General features: G+C 43.7%; 1 long non-coding RNA gene across 1 annotated transcript; it reads left to right on the forward strand.

Annotated features, from left to right (window-relative positions):
* The first annotated feature begins 10,711 nt into the window (after positions 1 to 10,711).
* LOC134156193 (uncharacterized) lies at positions 10,712 to 21,539 on the forward strand. The gene is made up of 3 exons (XR_009961847.1): positions 10,712 to 11,987; positions 18,102 to 18,265; positions 21,222 to 21,539. It is a non-coding gene; the product is annotated as an uncharacterized LOC134156193 (long non-coding RNA).
* The last annotated feature ends 1,884 nt before the right edge of the window (positions 21,540 to 23,423 follow it).

Below are 23,423 nucleotides of genomic sequence, written 5' to 3' on the forward strand. Positions count from 1 at the left end.
AGCCCTCTGTGAGAAAGTCAGCCCTTCAGATTTGCTTAGTTACATTGTACTCCGTGCACTTCCATTAATAAATAGTTCATTTCAGTATTGCCATCTAGTTTGCTTTTCAGAAAAGGGAAGTCCAAAATGGGATGTACAAAAGGCTTTCTACTCTGCTTGCCTTTTTCTTTTAAACAGTTATCATTCTGTGGAGGCTGCAATTCATTTAGAAGAAGGCTGGCTTGAAAGCCCAGGACAAATGTCAGGCATGGCAGAGGAGAGGTGACTGATCTGCTCTGCAGAGCCTCCACGAGCACTGTTTATTTGCTGTGCACACTAGAGCTAGTTCTGTGCTCCATCACCATGGCAGCTTATTGACATCCAGGCATCTTCACAGACACACTCATTGCATCTTCCCATGACTGCAAATGAGAGGAACAGGGATGCCAGAAGACATCCTGAGGAGGCAACAGTGCACAAAGGAGCCAGTCTAAAGTGGGAATACATCCAAAGGGATAGGGGGAGTTATCTCAGCACCTATAGCAGACCTCAACAACCAACCTCAACTGCAGAAAAAAAACAAGTCCTGGACATGCTACAAGTTCCCTAAAATGCAAAGAAACCAGCTTTATTCTTCTGTGGCAAATATCAGTCACATCAGTCTTAACTTCTGCAGAGGAGATTGGTGCAAGGGCTAGTCATGATCTGACATCTGTCCTGTCAAATATGTGGGCACATCACCCATAGAAAGCAAAAGAGAGATAGTGGCCAGGGAAGGATTCAAGCACAGCATTTCCTGACCTTTCCTCTGCACATCTGCTATCAAGAGATGAAGCAGGAAGGGCTGAGCAGAGCCATGAAAAAAGAACCAAGGAAGATCTGTCTGCAGGTTTGCTTCTTTTGAACAGAGACAAACACAAAAGTTTCCATTCCTAAAAGCACCAAAGCTATAATATAGAGAAACAAATTTCCCTGGTGACACAACAGAAGCCATTTCAGTTGCAGAACTTGACAGGAAAAAGCCAAACAAATCCAGTTGCCCCAGTTTTCAAGGCAAGACTCCCCATTTTCTACCAGACCCCAGCTTCATCCTGCCAGTGGCCAAAGCCCAGAATTATGAACACTAAAGCCACGGTAATACCTCAAAATGCTGCCACTTTCTCCCCAGTCTGACACATCTCCTGTGCTGCAGGATGTAGCATGAACAGTTCAGAGCTCCTTCAAGAGCTCTCACTGGATCGCTGAGCCCCCTGCTTGGCCTGCTGAGTTGTGAGAGAGTACCATAGCTGCGGAGAGGGTTAACCATATATCCCAATAAAAGCTAAAGAGCAGCCAGCCCCGAGGCTGGAAGCCAACACCTGAGCTGCTCCCCAGCAGGGGTAACACACTCAAATACTTTGGCCTCCAAGATGAGCAAGCCACAGTTTCTAGACAGGTTTTGAAACAGCATTTTCATAGAATCATAGAACAGTTCGGGTTGGAAAACAACTTAAGTCCCAATCCCCCTGCCATGGGCAGGGACACCTCACACTAAACCAGCTCACCCAAGGCTCTGTGTATCCTGGCCTTGAACACTGCCAGGGATGGGGCATTCACCACTTTTTTGGGCACCCTGTTCCAGTGCCTCAGCACCCTCGGAGTAAAGAACTTTTTCCTTATATCCAGTCTAAACTTCCCCTGTGTCAGTTTGAACCCATCACCCCTTGTCCTATCACTACAGTCCCTGATGAAGAGTCCCTCTCCAGCATTCTTGTTTACCCCTTTCACCTGCTCTTAACCGTAGCTGATTTCAGTGAGTCATTTATCTGAGAGCAGGCACTATTTCCTTGTCAACAAGGCAAATTGGTCTGGGTTTGCTATTCACTGAATTTCCAGACAGAAAGCCCTTAGGTTAATGGAGGAACACAGGCAAGGCAAAGGCAATCAGCCTTCCAGGCCTCGCCAGGATCACACAGCTCACTGTGGCCATGTCATTTTGACCTGCCACCCTTCTGCCACCTTGGCATGAGTTTTGCACGGCCACTGACAGCATGTTGCACCTACACTGGTACTGCACCTATTGAGGAAAGGTTAGGAAAGCAGCAGGGACTGTCTGCATGTCAGCAGGAAAACAATACATCAGTTACAGTGTCTGAAACCAAATTCACTGCTGGTTTAGCTCAGATTTGTGGTTTCCCAAGTACATCTCTTCACCTGAAGGAAAATAGCAGATCTCTAAATATTCCACACTGGATCTTGGGAGGTGGATCCAACATAGCCCTGTACGTAAATCATTCCTGGTTTGACTGATGTTTGCACTGTGTACAAAACAAGGAACGTGGAGGACTCTGCTTGCTGTCTGGAGTCCTCTTGGCTCTCTTGCTGTGTACCACATACACCATCTGTGGCTCTGCACACAGTGCAAGTCACACCAGCTGGTCAGCACTGCTTCTTGCTTGAGAAAGTCCAAACCTCAGCATCTGCTGTGCTGGTCCGTGGAGGAGACCAACCTCAGGACCCCCCAAATGCTCACAGGGTCTGGCATAGAGATAAGCTCCCCATGCTGCAGCTGTACCACAGTCAGCTCTGAACAGAGTCCGGTTAGGCACAGCTTGAGCACTGCTAGCACCAACACACGCTTGTCTATTATTTGTACTATTTAAGCAACTGCAAAGTAGACCTCCACTGGCAGCAGCACCCTTTGATGATGCTTAACAGATTTGCCTGCTTCCCACTTGAATGTCACCAGTAATTATTCTGACTGTTCTTTTATTTATACCTTAATAAGCTTGTTCTTCCTTTTAAGGATAGCACTGTGGTGGTATCTTTTGTCTCAATACCCCCATATACCACCATGCACCACCTCGCTGGGTTCCAGTCCACAGAAATACAGTCTTCCCATCAGTCCCTTGCTATTTCCTCCCTCAAACGCGTCTTTCCTCCAAGTCCTTCCCACCCCTGTTGAAAGTGTCATGAAGGACAGCCAAAGAGCTACCCCCATCTCAGCAAACCACCACTGCTTCCTGGGGCTCCTGCAACCTCCTGTGCAGCTGTACCAGAGCCAGAACTCGGAGGGTTTCCCACTGCCCCTGAGCATCAGGAATCCCAGGGGACTTACACACACAGCCCCTGTGTTTTAAGGGAGTTGCCTCTGCTAATCTTTCACTCCCCTGGATTCAGTTTTGCAGATTAGTGTAGTTAATGAGGTACTTTGGGTGCTGGCTTTCTGAATCTTTGCGGAATAAAGGAAAAAGAAAAGCTCAAATCTCGCCATAGATTTCTGATTCAATTCTGAAACCAGAGCAGTAGCATGGATATAAAATGCAAGCAATACTGAGGATTAGCTCACCATCTTACTCTGCTATTTATTCCTCTCTGAAATGACTCAGCTCTGAAGTTTGACATCTTCGTCGTTGGCAAACACAAGCACTGCATCCCACTGATGCCTCTTGTCTCGCTATCATTTCTGTATTAGTCCGCATGACAATTAGAGGAACACAAACATATTCAGGCTCAGCCACGGCAGGAGATGTGAAGGAAGGAAATCTCCCCAAACCTTTCTGAGGCAGAGTCTGCTCCTCGCACAGCACAAGTCTTTACAAGATCCCTTCTCTTTCATGCTTAAAGTTTCCAAGGTCGGTGACCTGCTGAAAATAAGGTCAGCTGCCTTATTTTGTGTATGCCTATTGGATGTATGTATGTACATCAATCCCCTTCCACTCGCCTCCAGAGATTTCCCACCCTTATCCCACAGAAAATGCTTAAGGCAAGCTTTCACATAGCCTGTTTGAATACAACCCAATGCTTTCAGCACTGCTCACTTTGTTCCTTGCTGTGTGACATAGACAGCAAGGCAGAAGGGTGAGCTGAGCACTTTGGTGCTCACAGCCCAAGAGGCATCATCTGAGCACAGCAGTCTACATTGCCACATGGACTAACTGAGGCTATAAGAGTGAGGAGTGCCCAGCCAAGAGAAAGGAACTTGCATAACATTTGCCTATGCTCAGTGTCTAAAATCATTGAGAAGTTAGGACCAAAAAAAAAGAAGTAACATAGAATTTGAACTAATCTCAAACCAAAACACAACCAAGATGACTAGAAAGTCATTTGGAGAGAATAGGAAATGAAGAGAAAAATATGGATTTCATACTTAACCATGGTCCCAAGGGATGGGACATTAAAAGATATGAAAACAATTTTGTAAAGAGATAATAGAGACAATGACAGTCCTGCAAAAGTTGTGTTTCACATATATCCTTTGGAATGCACCATGTAGACCCAGGTATATTTTGGTCTCCAGTACTCCTGCAGCATGACTGCAGTAATCTGCATTGCTGGGCAATGTTTGACACCTATAGTGTGAATTAGTTATTTTCCCTTTCACCAAAGTCACTCCATAAATATAACTCAACTATTCTTGCTCCAGCATGGAGCAGAAGACCAGACACTAATCTGCTTGTTTCAGGAGCAGAGAAAGCCATGGAGGGAGACCATTGCTCAAGGCAAGACCATAGGAGTCCCTGCACCACCGAGCAGCTCAGCCCAGCAGGGTCCTACCCCCCTCCTGTGCCAGCAGGCTACAGATAGTGCTAATGCAACACAGAGCCTAACTCCCCCGCTCAGCCAGGCTGTGACAAAAATACACCAGCAATAGGAAAGGAAAGAACAGGATCAGCAGAAACAGGCCCCTGCAAGAGGAGTGCTGGGAATGAGAAGGGAGCAAAGAAACCAAGGTGCAAAGATAGAGCTGCTGAGCAGTGAGCACAGAGGAGCCACCGTGGCAGCTGCACATGGACACAGGAGTTTGCAGGCAGTGTTTGCCTGCTTGCTCCATCTCTAGTCAAGCAGCACTGTGTTCAGAAAATCCCTGGCTTCTCGGTACCATCCATTCCCTCGCACATACAGAGAGCAGAATAGAGACTTATGGTGGTTGCTGTGGACACTTGGATCATAACAGCAGTGGAGGCAGGGGGAAGTTCCCCCAGGTTAGAGAGGGACCCCAGGGGCACTACACAAGGACAGGCTTTTGTGGTTTTAGCACATAGGCAGAGGGTCCCGAGTCTGTCCGCCAGGCAGCAGCACAGACATAGATAGCCCTGAACCCACAATAGTTCCACAGCCCTGAGAACCCATAGGAGCGCTTTTATATGCATAGACTACCCCATGCCCAGGCACTGACACATCAGCCAGCCATGATTCCAGTGAAGTGACTTGGATACGAGTGACCCCTGTGGTCTCTCTTCATGCTCTCCCTTCACTATAGAAGAGACTTGCAAATCCTTCCCAACATGTCTGGATGTGTTTTGCTCCTCACAGACTCCCGTGTCCCAGCAGGAGACTGGAGCTGAATGAACAACTCCCCTTACGTTTAAGTCTTTTGATGAGGAAGATGCTTGCCTGCAGCTGCCAGTCAGTACATCAGGCTCTTCATTATCTTTTAAAATATGAAATAAAGGAATTGACTGAAATGTCAGGCAGCAGCCTCTTGTCCTGCCTTTTATGAAAGAATAAGTTTAAAATAATAACAGGTAATAATAAAGCCCTGTCATCTCTGCAATGCTCTCCATTATGTGTAACTGAACGTGATAAGAATTTACAGAAAGAAAAATCCAGCCAGAGGCAACAAGGCCTTACCAACGGCCTTTGACAAACCCTTTATCACAAAGGGACCTACCAATACTCTTTGGCAACCTCTTATCACAAGGGCAGCATGCAAAGAAACACCACTGCATCCCTAGGGCCAGCAGAGACAGGGGCTTGAAGAGTTTGCTCAAGTCCCACAAGATGCTCTGCCCCCATGAGCCAGCTGAGAACATGCTCCCTGACACAAACTTCAGAGCAAGAGAAATTGCTAATGTCTGGGTGAGATTAAACTGATAAAACCCCCAAGAGAGGAAATTAGGCAGCACACCACTTACAAATAGCCAGGATAATTACCAGCTACTGGGACAGGAAACCAAGTTCACCAGCTCCATGCTTCAGAACACAGGCTTGGCAGAATCTCCCTTTCTTTGCTTTTATTTCAGCTTAATGAAATGAAAGACAATTCAGGAGGCCTCAGGGCCTGATCCTGCAGTGTTGCTCAAGAGGAACATCAGGTGTTTTGCAGAGTTAAGGAAGTAGCCTGTGGTTTAGACATCTTTTCAGTCAAACAGAAGCTGTCCTTGATTAGCTTTGACAGAGGAATTAAGGTATTGGAGGTGCTGGGAGCAGATCTGAGATACCATGAGCACTTCAAGGGCTCTGAATTTTGCGTGTTAGTCTAGAATTCAAAGCCCTAAAAACTCCTTAAATCGTTCAAATTACCAGAATGTTTAGATCAAAAAAATCAAAACAGCCAGTTGAGACAATTTAACTTCTTTTACCCTTCATTTCAAAGTGCTGGGCTTTTCAAACTGATAGAATTTAACCATTTGAAATGCCAGCTTCATGCAGTACAGCAGAAAGCCATGCCAATTAAAAGATGAAAAAGGTGTTTTGTCATTTTTCTAATGATATCAGAATAACGGCTTTTTAAAGAGAAGATGATCCAAAACAAAAACATCATCAAAACAGCAATGTGGTGAAGCATTAAAATTCTAGCAGAACTGCCTTTGGCTACAGAAAGCACCAGAGCTCCTCCTGCCCAGCCCTGCTTTGGGAGTCTGCTTCTTAGAGAAGTTCAATGCCAGACTCAAGGTCTTCCAGGGCAAGGATCTGAATAACAGATCAGCTTCCCTTTTGAACTGGATGTCAAGATTTCTTGGCTCAAGGTAGATGTTGATAAGCACGAACCTCAAACTCACCAGCCATCTGAAGAATGAGAGACTGAAAGTAAGGCTTGGAGGCAAATGCTATTAATCAGTATTCTGTATAATTGGCCACTGGAATTCCCTGGGTTCTCTGCCTTCAGTGGGAAGATTCAGATTTGCTTTGGTTTAACTATCTTATCAAGAAGACAACCAGGATAATCAGCAGAATAGGTCAGTATTGCCAGCAGTGACAGATGCCTGCACAAAGGCAAGAGAAGCCTGACAATTGGTAAGATTTGGCTAGATATGACAGTGGTGCAGGTACAAAGGAATGTCTGAAAATAGAGGGGAAAATACTAGCTTAAAGATTGCTAAGCTTTGCAACACCATGCATGAAGCTGAAAACAAGCAGCAGTGCTTGTTCCTAGAGTCCACTGAAAGTAGGAAAGTTGTCAGTGCAAGGAAGCATCTCTTTCACTGGCATTATCTAGCACTGGCTGGGCATTAGCAAAGGGGGAAACATTTTCTTCCCCAACTGTATACGAGTCCCATGATTTATATTCTTTACAGCATTTTTATGAGCTTCTTTAGCACATCACCCAGTGTAATAACAGTATGATAATTGTGTTGGCTGCATGTCCTGGCACTTAATTATAACACTGTCATTGTCATTTCCCAGCTTGTCTAACAGAATAACTTGCCATGTGGTTGACATCCAATTAAGAAAAAGGGGGGAAAGGGAAAGAAAAAATATACAAATATGACATCAACATAAGACACTTGCTTGATGGCTTTGTGATAAAGTCCCTAAGCTGCAGCTCTGCACAAGCGTCCACTTTCATCTGCAGGCTTCTTGCACAGGTTCTGTATACACAAGAAGGACCGCCTGTAATTCAAAGGCTTAGTTTTAAGATGTCTTCTTCCTTTCCTCTGGACCAGCACAGGTCAAGCTCCAGCCTAGCTCTGACAAACATTTGCTGCCTTCACATAACAGAGATTTTTCCCCTTTACTAGGTGCAGGTACAGCTCCAGCCCCAACCTTAAGCTGTCTGAAAAGAGCTTGTTGAAGATGCAGAATCCTTGCTTCTGCAGCTAACAGAGCTGATGAGGCTGGCACCCTCCTCCAGTGCATCCTCACTCAACAGCTCCCACCCAAAATCCAACTGAGAAAATTTGACAAATCCTGTAACATCTCATCTACCACCTCCAGGATACTCAGAATGTTCCAAACCCCAAATCGGTCCTCAAGGCACTGTTTCTTAATCAAAGCATCTGACATGCAGTACTAAATTTACTTTGCTTACCCTGGCTGTCCTTTCTAGCACGCCTGTTTCAGGGAAGCTTTCTCTGGGATCACTAACACAAGCAAGTTACAAGTAATGGTGCATAGACAGTGCTACTACCACCGTTCATTCGTACTCTTTGCTCACACATGGCCTCTTACAGTAGCTCAGTTCACTCATGGTAACTGATCTGTGCTTCACATGTTAGCTACACAAACCCAGGATGTCCATTCTAGCACAAATGGATCCAGTTTTTCATACCATCATAGCCAGGTATTAGAGGCTTATGCACATTACTAAATGATCTTTATCCAATCCCATAGTTGAGCATCACAAGAACTGAGACACTGCAGCTGCTTCACAGCTGTAGGAATTCCAGCCCTAGGGACCTCAGTGAATTCAAGATCGCTGTGTACTCTGTGTTCTTTTCCACAGTGATTATTTATGTAACTAGGATTAATAGAGACACAAAAAGAGCTCTTGACAAATAGCATACCTGTGAAATAATAAACGACAGTGCTGTCGCACTAGGGTTCCTCACTGCTGAGCAGTTACACACAAGTCTGCCCTAAGAAATCTCTATAGCTTTTTCAGGAAAAGGTTTCCTCTCCCCATACTTCTTTCCTACATGAGCAAGAGGTGTGCACAGTGATGCTCCTTTCTCTCTTGTCTTCTCCCTGCAGCTGCCAACTTTCAGCAGTGCTGCAGCCCATGGTCTGTCAGGCTCTTGGACACAGACAGAGGAGCAAGCAGCGAGAGCAGCACTGCACTAGAAATCATGGTTTAAAGGTTTAGTAATGTGTCGTGCCTGTATTTATTCCTCCCAGACTGCATTTGTTGGCCACATGGAGCCTCTGCAGGTGGGAGCTGGAGCAAATAAGTGCCCTTTTTTCCTTCTTTCCAGGCCTTGTCACAGCTTTGTTCTGAATTTTGGAGCATTTCCTTCTCCCCCCAAGAAGCCATAGGAAGTCATGCAGTCTGGGAAGTAGTTGGGCTGAGGTGACTGAGAGGGGAAAAGCCATGCAGGGAGGTTTAAGTTAATGGAGTGTGGCAGAGAGAAGAATGGCTTGTTTTCCCCCTTTCCATCCAGAAAATCTCCTGAGGATAAAAATCACTGAATCAAAGCTGGACTTACAAGAGACTTAAGGCGAGAGCATTAGGATTTGGGGAAGAAAGGTAATCAGCAGCTTGCTCTGCCTAAGGCAAAGCTGATAGGGTCTCACCTGAGATGAAAGGATTAACACCTTATTGTAGCTTGTAGGGTTAGGGTTAGGGTTAGGGTTAGGGTTAGGGTTAGGGTTAGGGTTAGGGTTGCTTTGTGGCACTGACCAACAGGGGAACTGCGGCAGCAGCTCCTGTTGCTCTACTGAGGAAACCCGAGCTGAAAGCAGAAGGGCACAGGTAGGATGCCTCACCAATTGCTGCAAACAGCTCCTCTCTCTGAGTTTCCCCCAAGCATCCAGGGCTCATCTCTTGATTCCTCTTGATTCCAGTGCTTACGCTTGGGCTTTTCCTTCCAGCTCCCACTGCTGCACAGGTCCCCTTCCCTACAAGATAATCTCCACTCAGGATTCCACACTGAGAAGCTGCATCAGCAGCTACAGTGCTGGAGCAATGTGCAATGTCGCAGAGCATCTGCAAAAGGTCACTGAGAACTGTTTTCTCTTGAGTCTTGTTTTTGTTTAAGAAGTCTGGGGAAGTGCTTTTCTTTGGAGGCTGGGAGGGGGAATTGTGCTGCTTTAACATAAATTTCACTGAGAGGCTACAACTTGCATTTAAATTGATTTATGAGCATGCTCGCTGAGGTCTGCACCACCTTAACCGAGGCAATTAAAAACCTGATGTTAGCTTAATTGGTTCAAGGTTTACTACAAGCAAAGCTTAAATACTGAGATGCTTTTCCAGAAGAGCACACTGAGTTATTTGCCTGGTGTTTCAAAGGCATATGTCCGTGCTAATGTCCTTAGTCCTTGTTGAGCAGATCACTACAGCAACTGACCTAGACACAGCACTTCTATGTCACTATGTGAGAACTGAGGACTCCTCCCAGGGTGATCAAGGTCTGTAAAGCAGAATTCAACTTATTCAAATAAGATCCATGTGCCTCAGTTGGAATCAGTTCACCTATGATGTGACCCCCAGTGCCTGCTCTTTCTAGCTGTTATATTAAAACCTCATTAGCTTCTGCAAACACAAAGCCAGGAGATGGTTAAGATCCAAGTTCATTAATACCCCCACAAACCTAATGTATAGAAGCTTCAACAAAAGCTTTTGATTTAGCCCATCTTTTGAGTTTCTTGTTCTTAATCAATTATTTCTGTCCTGCAAACAACTTCCCTTTCCCCTAGTATAACATCTTAATTAAATGCATCTGAACTGAACCACATACCTGCTAGCAGGGGTGACCACACCAAGCTGGGAGAAATTACACCGCTTGCTCCACTGTTCTCATGCTTATTTGCAGATCTAAATAGGAGCCAAGCCTTCCACAAGCATGTCTTTACTGCTATTTCACAGGAGTTGCTATACAGTAATATAGTAGGTGAAATCACTAAGCAGGCATTTCTCAACTGCAAGAAAATATTCTGAACCTTACAATATTTTTACCTGTGTAGGTAATATACAGTCTACATGAGACCATCTCCTACCATGAAACACCTTTCTTTGCTAATTAGAAGTGTTTTCCTGATTACTTGATGCTAGTGGGTAGAAAGCAGCTCTTAGCCTTGGTCAAGTAAAACAAAGGCTAAAGAATCCTTCATTAGTGCCAAATTTCATCTGATCTGTTAGAACTCCTCCATGAGCACTGTCTGATAACTATTTCCTTTATATACATTTCCATTTCATGAGAACCTTGTCTGATTTAACTCTGCTCGGGAAGACAATAGTTGCATGCTAGTGAAAGCAGCACTTTGCTTACATCTAGACATGATGAAAAATGAAATAGCTCTTAAGGGGCCACTTCTTGAAATACTGCTACAAGTCCTTAAAAATCTCCAACTCTTGCAAGATTGCCCCAATCAAATTGTATGGTCTCAAGTAGCTCAGAAAAACCACTTGTTTTATTCCATATCCTGTTTCATGTGTTGTTCTACACCAAGTATTTAGACATCTCATATGCAAACACAACCTTTCCTCTAAGTACTCCTTGAACAGAACTGCATATTTGGCATGAGCCAACACATTTGCCTCAGTTCCATATAGCAACCAGCAGCATTAATTGAAACACCAGAGACCTCAACATGTGCACTTTGCTGAATCAATTTATGGGCACTGATATAAGAAAGAAGAAAAAGAACTAAAGCAACTGAGGAGGAGGAGGAGCTGATCACCCAGGTAAACAAGCAGCCCAGGTAGGCGAGGATACAACCATTAATCACCATACAGATAATGCCAGGAAAGGACAATAATCCATAGCAAGTTTTGTCATTCCTTTGCATTGTCTCATAATAGGAGAAATACAGCAAACAATTGTCAACAGTTGTTCACAATTATCATTTCAGCTTTTGCACTGAGGTTTGGTCTTAATGCGTTGAGCCAGTGCCCCCTCAATGTTCATAAAGTTCTCCTTACCCTAAGCTAGTGTTGAAGATTCATTGTGTTTCTGCCCCTTTGATGTTGGAACTACTGCTAGCCCCCAGCACCATTGTTTTTCTTCATCCTAGTTATTTAAGGGAACTTTTTCCACCTGACCCAGGCAAAAGCCTTTCACGTGGCAGCTTGAGATCAAAGTTAATTTGCTCATACCAAAGGGCTTCACAAACACACAATTAAAAATACAGCCTCCCAGTTACAGTTGCATTCCCAGAACTGCAAAGAGCTGAGAACGAGCCCAAGTAACCCCTACACCAGATCCCCGTCTGATGTCCATCCAAGGCTGGGAACCTGCCTCCTGCCAAGGACAGCACGCAGAAAAAAAGCAGAGGAGACTTCTGCAGGAAAAGAACCGAGGGAGATCCCCTCTTCATGCAGAGCACACTGCACGACCCTGTGTGATCACCTTCCGTTATCCCAGGTCTATATTCTCAGATATGTTGCAATCACTGAAATTTGACATAAGTGCTATTGAAAAGGACTATATGCAGTATGATCACACGCTATGGAATCCTGCTCACTAGAATTACTTACAAAGCTATCAATGCGCTGCTTTTTTAATGTTTCAAAATTAGTCTTTTATTTTCATTTCAATCCTGTTTTGCCTGCTGTTACACCATCTGAGAGCAGCTTGGTAAGGAAACCTCTGCACAGGTGAGCAGAGAAAACATTATCAGAACTTGCTTATCTTTTTATGCCACAGAATCATGACCATCTCCATAATCTATCTCCCTTTGGTAACCATCCATATAGCTAAGAGGCAATTTCCAGGCTTGAGTCCAAGCACAGAAGGCTTAACACTTGCGTTAACCTTTGGCACAGCTCTTACTATGCTGCACTTCTCAACTGTCACAGTTTTCCACCAAGACACAATCTCCTGCATCAAGAACAAGGAAAAAGCCAAACAAACCCAAGTCCTGCTTCCTTTCAGGCAAAGCCTGGGACTCTTCCCACAGAGTTCAAAGGCAGTTTGAGCACCATCTTGAGATTTACAATCAGGATTTCACAGATTTCCTCATCCTTCATGGTCAGGAATGATCTCATGGTAGTTCATTTTTCCTAAAGAAATACTTTTTTAACCAATGAAATACTTTCCACTCTATCTTTAAAAAGGGACTTTGAATTCTTTAACTTTTAAAGCTACTTTCCAATTTTGTTCAGAACGCTCCATCTAGCATTCAAGTGGAGCACTCAGCTTAAAACCTCCCTATTCCAAAAACATTTTGTGTCCAGCTTGACATCTAAAGTTTAAAAAGCTGCTTTGGCAGCACATGAATCAGAGGAGGAACTGTAGACTGGGAGGTAGAATAGGAAGAAAACACACCAGTGTCAACAGTATGTCCCTAAAGCTGTCACACTACCAAGAGAGACTTTGTCAACTCGGCTTTCGCCAAAGGACACAGTACAAAGCACACCTCTTGAGGTGATAGTTAATCATGGTCCATTGGTGCATACTTTGCATTGATGAACTGTTAGAGCCTTTGCTAAGATATTTTTAGCCTAGTTTCCTAAGGAAAGTGGACCTATGTAGCTATGCTGCCTATGCTGATCCTTCCAGCCCAATTTTCCACAGATCTTTCAAAACAGTTGTCTCAATTTTAGTGAAGTTTGACAGCGGAGTAGATGTTTGTAGGTATGTAATTACCTCTTTTCTCCTGAAAATCACAAGCAGGAAAGAGAAAAACCTAGAATCCATGAGAAAAAACAAGCCTGAACTACCTGTTATCCCCGTTATTTCACCAGTCGACCAGCAAAGCCACACTCAGAAGCAGCCTCTTTGGTTTGCTAATAGCTACAGGACAAAGGACAGTGCTGGAGCTGTCAGGAGGATAAGCCTGAGAGGACATTGAGTAGGGGTAGAATCATGTGGACACTCACAATAAAAACAAGCTTCATAAGCTTCAGTGTTTCTACTACCCTGTGGTATGATCCCTCTGTCATAAAGCTAAGGTTTTATAGAGTCACATTACCTCCAGGACCTGTGAAACATCAGATATCACAGGGTTCACCAAGACAAATGACAAGCACTGCCTAGGGCTAATGTATTTGCTTATCTGCGCTTGTTTTCCTCTTTCCCTTTGGGCCTTTCAAAGACAAAAATTAAAGCTGCAGTGGCCCGCCTTGCATCAGCTTCAGAAGAGCCATGAGTTCAACAGCACTGGCATTAACCTTTGTAAGTGTTCTCTTCATGAAGGGGCATGAGGCATATAAGGAGGAGGGGCAGATGTACCAGGTAGACTTCAATCTGCATGACTGACAGTCTGGCCATTGGATTCCCTTCCAAAAATCAGAATACAGATATACATTAGGTACCAAGCTGGTTTATGACTTATTCCTTAAGGACTGTTCATGAGCATCCTATAACAGCTAATGATGCAAGCACGCTCCAACTATTTGCTAAACACTGTGCACAGGAGAAATGGAGCACTGATTAAAGGAATGTTCAGCACATGGAAGCTGTCTTTATGTCATTGAATACCCCTGAGCAATTCATGCCACCTTTGCATGCCTCAGTTTCCCTCTTGGTAACTAGAAGTTATTAACAAGATCTGAGCTTAGTGTTTACCTTGAGGAGTGTTACAGGAAAGCTGCATCAGTCTCCCATAAGAACTGGGTCCTGACAGAAGGGAAGCAGCACAGAGACTACAGGTATAAACTACTATAAGCTAGTCATGGGTAGGCCTGCTCAAGCCCCCAAACCAGCGCATTGATAGTACATCATGAGACAGGTGTTTCCCCCACATTTACACATAGCATCCGCCAGTATTTCTGCACTCCCCAGCTCCTGACAGAAGTCCCTTCAATGGGGATAGCAAAGCCAAAGCACAGACCTCTCCACCACTTCCCTTTTCCTCCAGACCAACAACACTTGGACTGGCACTTCTGCTTCTTCCTGGGCACTTGCACATATACTTTCATGGACAGTCTGCTTTCCAGAGGCAAAGAATCAGAAGCTCTTTCTTTAAAATGAAATTTTCACTTCTTGAATGCCACTGTGGTATCTTGTGAGAGAGAGGTACCCTCCATGCACTGCTCCACTACAGAGAACAGCCGTTCACACAGTCCAGTGCAGACCATTTGCCATGTTATCGTCACAGCACATTAGGAGAGTCCCCGCTCTGGGTCAGCCACTGATGGACACCAGCTAGTTGAGAACACTGAGCTCCAGGAGAAAAGGACATGGACTTATCCTCAACTATAGCTCTCAAGAGACACATTGCTGATGCTTTGGAGCTGGGATGGCTCTAAACCATTCCCTCATCCTTCCTTGGGCTTCCGTTTTCTGCTAATTCCCAGCAGCCTATTGTGTTAATGCGCCCAGCTCTCCCCCATAAAGAGTGTTTTATGAGCATTTTGCATAATCAATACAATTTTCTGTTTCTTTCTAAAAGACTTGACCAGCATCACAACGAGAAATTGAGGTCAGTTCACCGAGTTCACCATCTATAGCAGAAAGGCATCATCTGCAATAAATATTAGTGTACAGTGACTGCTCTGGCAACCTCTGTTGAACCACTGTGGAATTTACAGCATGGATTTAATTTGTAGGTTTGTCCATTTTCCCGTAAGGCTTTTTAAATAGGTATCTAATATTTATATCTGCATATACTTTGCTGGAAGCAGTTAAGCATTTATAATGAGACAACAATAAAATGCATTTACTTTAGTTGCTGTGCTAATTATTTCCTCTTGAATGATTTAGTATATATTGTAATTTCTGTTTATAAACAACACTGTTGCCAGCCCCTGGGAGTTTGTTCATCAGTTACAACAGGTTATCAGCAGGTATACACAGGGAATTCTGAAAGTGCTCCCTGTGTGAGGCAAGGAGAAGGAATAAGGTCAAGGTGCTCTTGCAGGGCTTCTTCTGGAAAAATTTGTTGGTTTATGAAAGCCATAATCCATGCTGGGAACTTAGCACAGCTCTTCAGACGCACCAGCTCCCGAGGAAAAACAAAACGCCCTTGCCATGAATTCGATGCCGTGCACACAAACATTTGTGTGCATGAGCATTAGAGCAGTTCTGGCCACTCTGGGGGCAGAGGTGGAAAATCGCACCCCGCAAATTTTTCTGTTGATAATACTTCCTCTAAGCAAGAGAACGGCATGAAGCCATGCGGCTCACCAGGCCACTGCATGGAACCATAACACAAGTTGTGCCTATTGCCTGTTATCACATGTTTACTCAATGGATTCATCAAACCCTAAAGCAGAAGTAGGAAAATGAGTGAACCAGAGGCAGGTCATTCAGGTGCTTTAATCCCTGCGCTTCTCAACTAATGGCAAAGACATAAGAAACTAAGAAATAACTACTAATGTTCTACAGAAATCATGTTAAAATCCTACATTATTTAAGAGCATAAAGTAGAATAATTTTGGGGGTGATTCTGATTGATTGTTTCTGACAGATTGATTTCATGGTAGATGAAAGGATTTCTCCATGGTTTTCCTGAGCAAGGACAGGAGTCCCTAGAAATTGCCCCATTACTAAAGAAGCCCGTTGTGGGCACAGATTTCCACAGGCTCACAAATAAAGCCTTGCTCCTAGTGCTGCTGCACAGAACCTGGAAGATTAGGACATAGGCTTTACAGGGGCACAGAACATAACAGCAGATGCTTGTAAATAGATTTTCCACCTTTCTTTTTGTACCCATACAACACATCACATCACAATTAGTCATTCTTTCTTTAAGAACGCTCAGGACAGGATCCTAAATACAAATTCCCACACTCCAGGACATTTGCAAGTCCAAGTCCCAGGCTTCTGCTGCCTGCTCTTACCTACAGCCCTTTTCTTTCACTTCTCTGGATTCTGCTTTGCCAGGAATTCTGCAGTCCTTTCCCTCTTCCACTAACTGCACCTCTCCTCTTCCTGCTCTAGGACAAGAAGCCAAACAGCTTGGCACAGCCAGCCCCTAGTGAACCTCCTTATCTCTGGCTACAAGTTGGCTCTTGCCCCTCAACCAGCATTATGAAAGTGTAATGTAGAATGCAACCTCCTCTCTTGAAGAAGGGAATTAGGACAGTGGGTTTCACAGGTCTGAAAGAAGAAAAGAAACAAAAAAGGAAGAGGTGCCCCAAGATGACACCACAATGCAAAAGCAGGATGGAAGCAAATGCCTTGTGATAGTGACAGACACAGAAATAGAAGAGCATTGGAGAGGAAGAACATTGGCAACAGAGACAGCTAAATGAAGGGGTATATTGCTCGTGTAAAAAGCAACTTACAGGGCTGGAAGTAAATGTTATTAGAGAAGCTACTCCAAGAACCAGGTTTATTTATGCCCTGTGGAATTTCCCTACTATTTCCTACAACACAACGGCATCAGGGAGGACTCACAAGCCAAGCCACACTTACACAATTCACCCCAGTCACCCCCCGCCAGCAAACACGCCACGTGCAGCTGAACTGCCGCTGAGCCTGGGATCTGCTCTACGACCTACCTGGGGATAATGTCCCCCTTTCCATTCTTTGTATGGCAACTGCATTATACAAGCACACATGAAAACACAGTAACAGCCACTGCAGTAAGTGCTGACGCGAGATAACTGCTTGGTTCATTTTTTATGAGGATATCTGCCCAGGAGTGTTTATTCTAAACAAAGGACCCTTAGGAGCAAGGCTTCAGGAGCATATGGTCATTGTAAAGCGTTAGATGCTTTTTGCTGAGACACGTATAAGGATCACCTTCCTCTGTCCCAGAAGCCAGCTTAGCCCAGTTACTGCTGCCCCAAAGAAATACTCATTTTAAAACGTATGGCAAGGCAGATGATTTTTACAGACAACCTGCAGTTAGGTACCAGCATCCCACAACATGTCACTGGGAGATGGGTTTACGATGCCTCTGCGTAGTCTCTGTATTTAACCTTCATGAGATTTACAAAACATGTACTTTCTCCTAAGTACCACTTGGCTTTGTTACTTTTTAAAAGGAGCAGAGCTCATCGGTAGCACAGAAAGGGAGCAGACCCAACATTCTGAAATCTAAGCTTCTAAAGAACAGCTTTAAAACCACCCTTATTTCACAGATTTCAGATGTGTTTTAAGACATTTTGCAGATGAACATTTTTCAGTTACCAGGTGAAACAAAACGAAACAGCTTGAGTAAAAAAAAAAAAAAAAAAGAAATCACAAATACGACAAACAACAGTAACTGTGTCTTCTATTCAAATCCCCAAAGGAAACTAGAAATGGACTGAAAAAGAGTGAAAACGCTAACACAGACATTTCAAGCACAGAATATGTCTGATATGTTTCAGGCACAGCAGAGTATTGGACACAGAGTATACAAAGCTAGAAATAAGGACAACTGAGAAGTGACGATGTTCCCTTTTCCATTAACCCTTGCAGAAGATCTTTAGGATGTTCCAGAAAATGGAGCATCCTCCATTTGGTGACTTTAAGGGGAGTATTACATGATTCAGCTCCTGGAGTCCAGTGATTAAAAAAGCTATTCTGCATTTTGCCCACACTTATTTTCCAGTGCTTGCAACTGTGCAAAGAAACCTTCAAAAAGCATTTCATTTTCTCCAGAATACTACATCTGCCTCCTTGCAAGTCCACAAAGACTTAGAAAACATCCTATTCTGTGCCAACAGTTGTAAGTAATGTATGAGTATTTGTGTATGTGTGGCCAGATTTGCCTGGAGCCAGCAAGCAGCCATCCTGCCCACAGAGCTTTGAGATCCTTCCAGGTGGTAAGTGTTAATAAAGCAAAGCATGGTAACATTATCATTATTTTCCACTTTAATTCTTTAATTTCATGCTTCACTTTTGTCGGCGTTTCGTGCACTGGAACATTTGTAATCATTCATTATTCTGGTTGAGAGAGAATGCATAAGGGTTTAGGAGTGATATGACATTTACACTCACTTATGAGTTATTAGATGTCTTCTTATATGGGATGAAGAATGTCAGATCTTGGCATCTTGTCTTTTGAATATCAACCAAGTTTCCTTTGTAGCTTCCTCTCAGTTATTCACTATCAGTACTCTTATCCTCAGACAGAAGCAATCACACATAACATGTATAGAAACAAAAATTACAGCATCTGACCAATACCTTGCATGCTGCATTTGCAATCCAGATTTAAGAGATGATTCTGCATCTTTGTTTATGTGACCATTGTCTTTAAAGTCAAGGAACCTACTCCTGTGAGAAAGTACTTCTCAAAGTTGTAAAACCAGGTCTTGAATGTATTTTAAAGTATAATTATAGTACTAAACTCTCAGTTATAAGCTGGAACCTACAGAGTAAGGAAAGGGTTGCTCACTTAATAAAATATTGCTGTCATTACCAACCCTGAAAATGGTTATTAAAAACCTTAAGCACCCACTACTACCTGCAGCCTGCTGCTCACAGCACCTCCACATCCAGTGAGCCACTTAGCCCACCCTGAAAACTTCCAGTACGTTCTTCAGTGAAGGATTAACCCCAGCACAAATCAGTGCCTGGTGCTGTACAGGTGCTCTGTGGGGACAGGAGCCGTTTCCTGAATAACACACTGCCTCTATTCCTACAAGATGCAGCAATGAGCTTCTGTAGGAATTAGACATCCTACAGATATTTGCATGCCAACCTCCCATCCCAAAGTCTGGGAGGTGACATTAGAGTGTTTCTAGGTGTCATCTCTTATCCCTGCCAAGAAACTTACTTCTGAAAGCAAGTGAGATTTCCAGTTTGGTCCCACGTCCTTTCAATTGTGTAAAAAGCACTGAAGACAATTTCATATGACCTGTCTGTATAGCGTCTGCCTTCCCTATGGGTTAAAACTGCATCCAATTTTCAGCAGAAATATTTAAACACACAGTCATAGGAAGGAAAGCCGCACACAGACGTGGCACACTGCTCCTTTTATCTCTCTCTGTCCCTGAACAGTGCACAGAGGAAGCAGCAGCGTTTCAAGTCTAATTGTGTATTACGCTGACTCTTAGCGTGACTGATAAACCAGCTCAATTCACATCCTCGCTCCTGAGTGCTAGAAGACAAGCAACACTTAGACACAAGTCATTTTTCTATGTCAAGCAATTTTCTACAACCTGCTCAGCTGCTACACATCTTTGATTTAAGTCACTGCTCCTCCTAAAAGCAGCATCAGAGCATCCTCTTTCAAGGCCGTGTGATGCTGTAAGCAGTTTCATGTCACATTCGTCATAGATACAAACATGACAAACTATGGGATGAAAACCATTGATGAAAACAGGCAAATAAAGAACTGACAAAAAGGAGGAGTGCACAAAGGACGAAGAAAGAAAAGCAACTACACTGGATAACATTCTTGTCAAGCAGGGTAGATCCGAGCTTGCCCTTTCACTGCTATTTAGCTATTGAAAAGGCTTTTCTCCCCTTTTCTCCCCTCTCAGTATTGGCAACAGCTCTCCCTAATTTTTGTACTAAAAGGTGGCAGCACTCCAACCACCTTCAGTGTGTCCCTCTTCCTGCTTCTACTTCCCAAGGAACTGTAGAGAAAAGGACCCATGAACCACAGCTTTCAGAGTCAAGCAAATATTTCCAAATCCTTATACCCCATTGATTTTTCCACAACACATCCACAGACAGCAAACTTGGAGCCTGTAGGTTCAAAGACAGGAAGGGTGGGCTATTCAATAAAGGAGCAGAAACAGTAATGCAGATAAGCTATTAGCACTCTTTCAGAATGAAATGAAACAAATCAGTTTTGGTCACCACCTCATTCAATATGGAAAAGAAGTCCAAGTATAGTTTAAAACAAACAAACAAACCCCAATTATTTTGACAAATGCACTCCAATGGGAGGATGCATGGATCCAGAACTAGAGAGCAGCCCAAGCTGGCTAAGCAGAGATCTCACTAAAAATCCATCTCTAATTCAGATTAAGCTAGAAGCTCAGAAGCAACCCTGTGCAGTACTGATGCTTAGGGTAAAAGGATTAATAACACACAGATTAACAGAACCTTCACTACTAACAGCACCTCATCATCAGGATGATCACACCACTGCCTATGTAGGAGAGGGAGGGGGATGAAACAGAAACAGTAACACTCTGGTGTCAGCCCATCCGAGATTCATGCAAAACAGGAAAACAATCCTGAATTCTAAGCAGCTGATTTCTATACTTATATTAATGCATATCTGTTCAGAGAGTCATTGCTTCGCCCTATTCATTTTTATTTCATTTTCTACTTGAAAGCAGCAACAGTCCCAGGCACAAGTATAAAATTCTGCACAGTTGTGCAGTCACAGGAATAACCAATACATTTGGTTCTATTTTGTTGGCACACTGCGTTCACAAGTTGTGTTTGAAGAGTTGCAGGTGAAAACCTGACATTGTTGAAGTCAGTAGGTGTTATTTCCACTGCCTACTCTAACAGCCTACAAAAATCTAGATTAGTAAATATACTAAAATGCATATTTACTTCTGAACTAAATGTTGCAGGCAAAGAAGAGATCAAGCCAAAGATTTCCCCAGAGATCATTTAGTTTGAATCTTAGCTGCTTATTGCCTGGAGGGCTTGATCAGTCACCCGGTATTACGTTTGTACCCACATTTGTCACTAGAGATGTTGCAAAACTGCGCAGTCTACCAAGACCCCATGACAGGCATATTTTGCATATACAGTTGCATGTCAGTTCTTGTAATTACCATTAATGTTCATACGCTCCTTTTCTTACAGAAGTTCTCACAAACAATTTCTACTTCTGTGAATGCTGATGAGGAATAGACTGAAAGGATCAGAAATAACTTGCTGGAGAATTTGTTATTTTGATTGGAATAAGTGTTCACACATCTTTCGACGTTCTTCATTCAGGTCCACACTTGCAGAAGTCATCCTTTTTATTATTAATTGGTTTTGGTGTTCTGTGTTTACAGAAACCAGCTTTTTACTTAGCAGTACAAGAAGGAAGTCAACATGACACCATTAGGAATAATTACAACTCTGTTTCTGAGCAGAAGTAACTTATTACTCTGGCAGCTGAAGCAAAATATGTCAGTCAGATAGGCTTACTTCCAAGACACTGCAACTTTCCTCATCAAAAGTATAACAGGCAGGATCTGACTGCTGCTTCCGGTGGAAGACTGGCAAGGGATTCATGTTATCACTTCAGTAGCAACTGATGATGCACTGCAAAACATCTTACCCTACTCTACATCCCTCTGAGATCATCACCCAGCCACTTCCAAGCAAGTCACTCCTCCCAGGTTGCTAACACACAGTTAAGGGCTTCCAAGGGATCACTCAGAAATAAAGGCCTGTGCAGCAAGATCATTACGTTTCAAGAAATCAGAAGAAATCAGAGGCTGATTAGGAAAGATCATCAGCACTTCTAAGCAGGGACCTAACCTAACCCATGTGCTGGGCAGGCTTCCACTACATGTACTATTTGACAGATGCTTTTCCAATCGTCTCTTGAATAACTATAATTAATAGCAACTATTTTACTCATCCTGGAGAATATTAAGTTACTTAAATCCTCTGGGGCTCCAATTCTGAGCCATCTTAGGACATCATTCTCAAACACATTTTGCATGCTGTAATAGCTGCCAGTCAAAGAAACATATCTTGAATCCCAGTTAATCAGCCATTAACCTCATGGTGCCCAGCCACACAAGAGAGATGATAAACCAACACCTGCAGGGCCCACAGTGCCAGGAGCACAGGGAGGGAGCAAAAGCAGCTGCAGGTCAGCTCTTGCATGCACAGGAATCGTTCATTAGAATGAATCGCATCATGCTTAATCAGAGAAGGGAATTTAGGATGCATAGAGGGTGCCTCCTTTTGAGATTTTGACTTTGCCAACTTAACCAATGCCCTCAGCTCATGGATCCTTAAAAAATTAAAAGCTGAGAAGAAAAGAAAATACCCTACAGTCCAGCAGGACTGAATTTCTCACATTTAATCAGCAGGATTCGGATGTTCGCATCCACAGCCCGTCCTTCAGTTAACCTATGATGAGGAGCAGTAGGAAGCTGTTAAAGATCATGTGGACATCCAGTACAGAGGGATGGAGATGACAGTTATCAGTTGTTTATGAGACAGCAGATATAAATCCTTGATTAATGGTTTCAGCTCCACATGCATCCCCAGGCTCTCCCTAAAGTCCTCTTTAGCTCCTGTCCATCTCCTCATCTGTCTCTCATCAGCTTGTCCTAAACCACCTCCAATACCTGCTTTTTCACCCACAGCTCTTATTCTCCCTTTTTGTCTGTTCTTCCTCAATAATCAAACCCCAAGAGGCTGATTTTCTTGGCAGCTTCCTCCACTAGCTGGAACAAAAGTTATCTCCAAGTCACCCAGACGCATTAAGTATAAAATGGCTCTCCTAAATATACATTTAATCTATTCCTTGTCCTTTGTACAACACAAATACAGCCCCCTTTGAGAATGTATTGATTCTCATGCACCTGTCACAACTAAATTGGTTTATCCACAGGCTAAGCACAAGCTTCCACTCAGTTCATGCTGTATTTTAATGCTATATTTGGACAAATCTGGGTCTGCATGTTCTCCTCCTGTACAACCCCAGGGGTCTTGCACCAACTTCCACTAGGCCTTTGATGGAGAGCAGCCAGGCTGCTCATTAGTCTGTTAGGAAGCCGCTCATCAGTCCCATTCCCAAACTCCCCATTACTTCCGTGGAATAGCTGCAGTAATTGGGCTGCCTATTTGTCAGGCCCGGATTAGCATTGCTTCAGCCAAACACTAATGGCGCATCCTGCAGCGTGTCGCACCACGTCTCCTCAATGCCAATGCAGTTGTGGTTTTTGTCACTGCTTTTGGGTCTGTCCTGTTTAGTTGTCAGGCAAATGGAAGAGTTTTAACAACATGCTCAGTGACCTCTGTTCTCAGCACTGCTTCTTGCCTGCACTGGAGGAG

Source organism: Pezoporus occidentalis, unplaced genomic scaffold (assembly GCF_034315485.1).
Source record: "Pezoporus occidentalis ecotype Australia unplaced genomic scaffold, CSIRO_AGI_Poc_V1 ctg83, whole genome shotgun sequence".
NCBI lineage: Eukaryota > Metazoa > Chordata > Aves > Psittaciformes > Psittacidae > Pezoporus > Pezoporus occidentalis.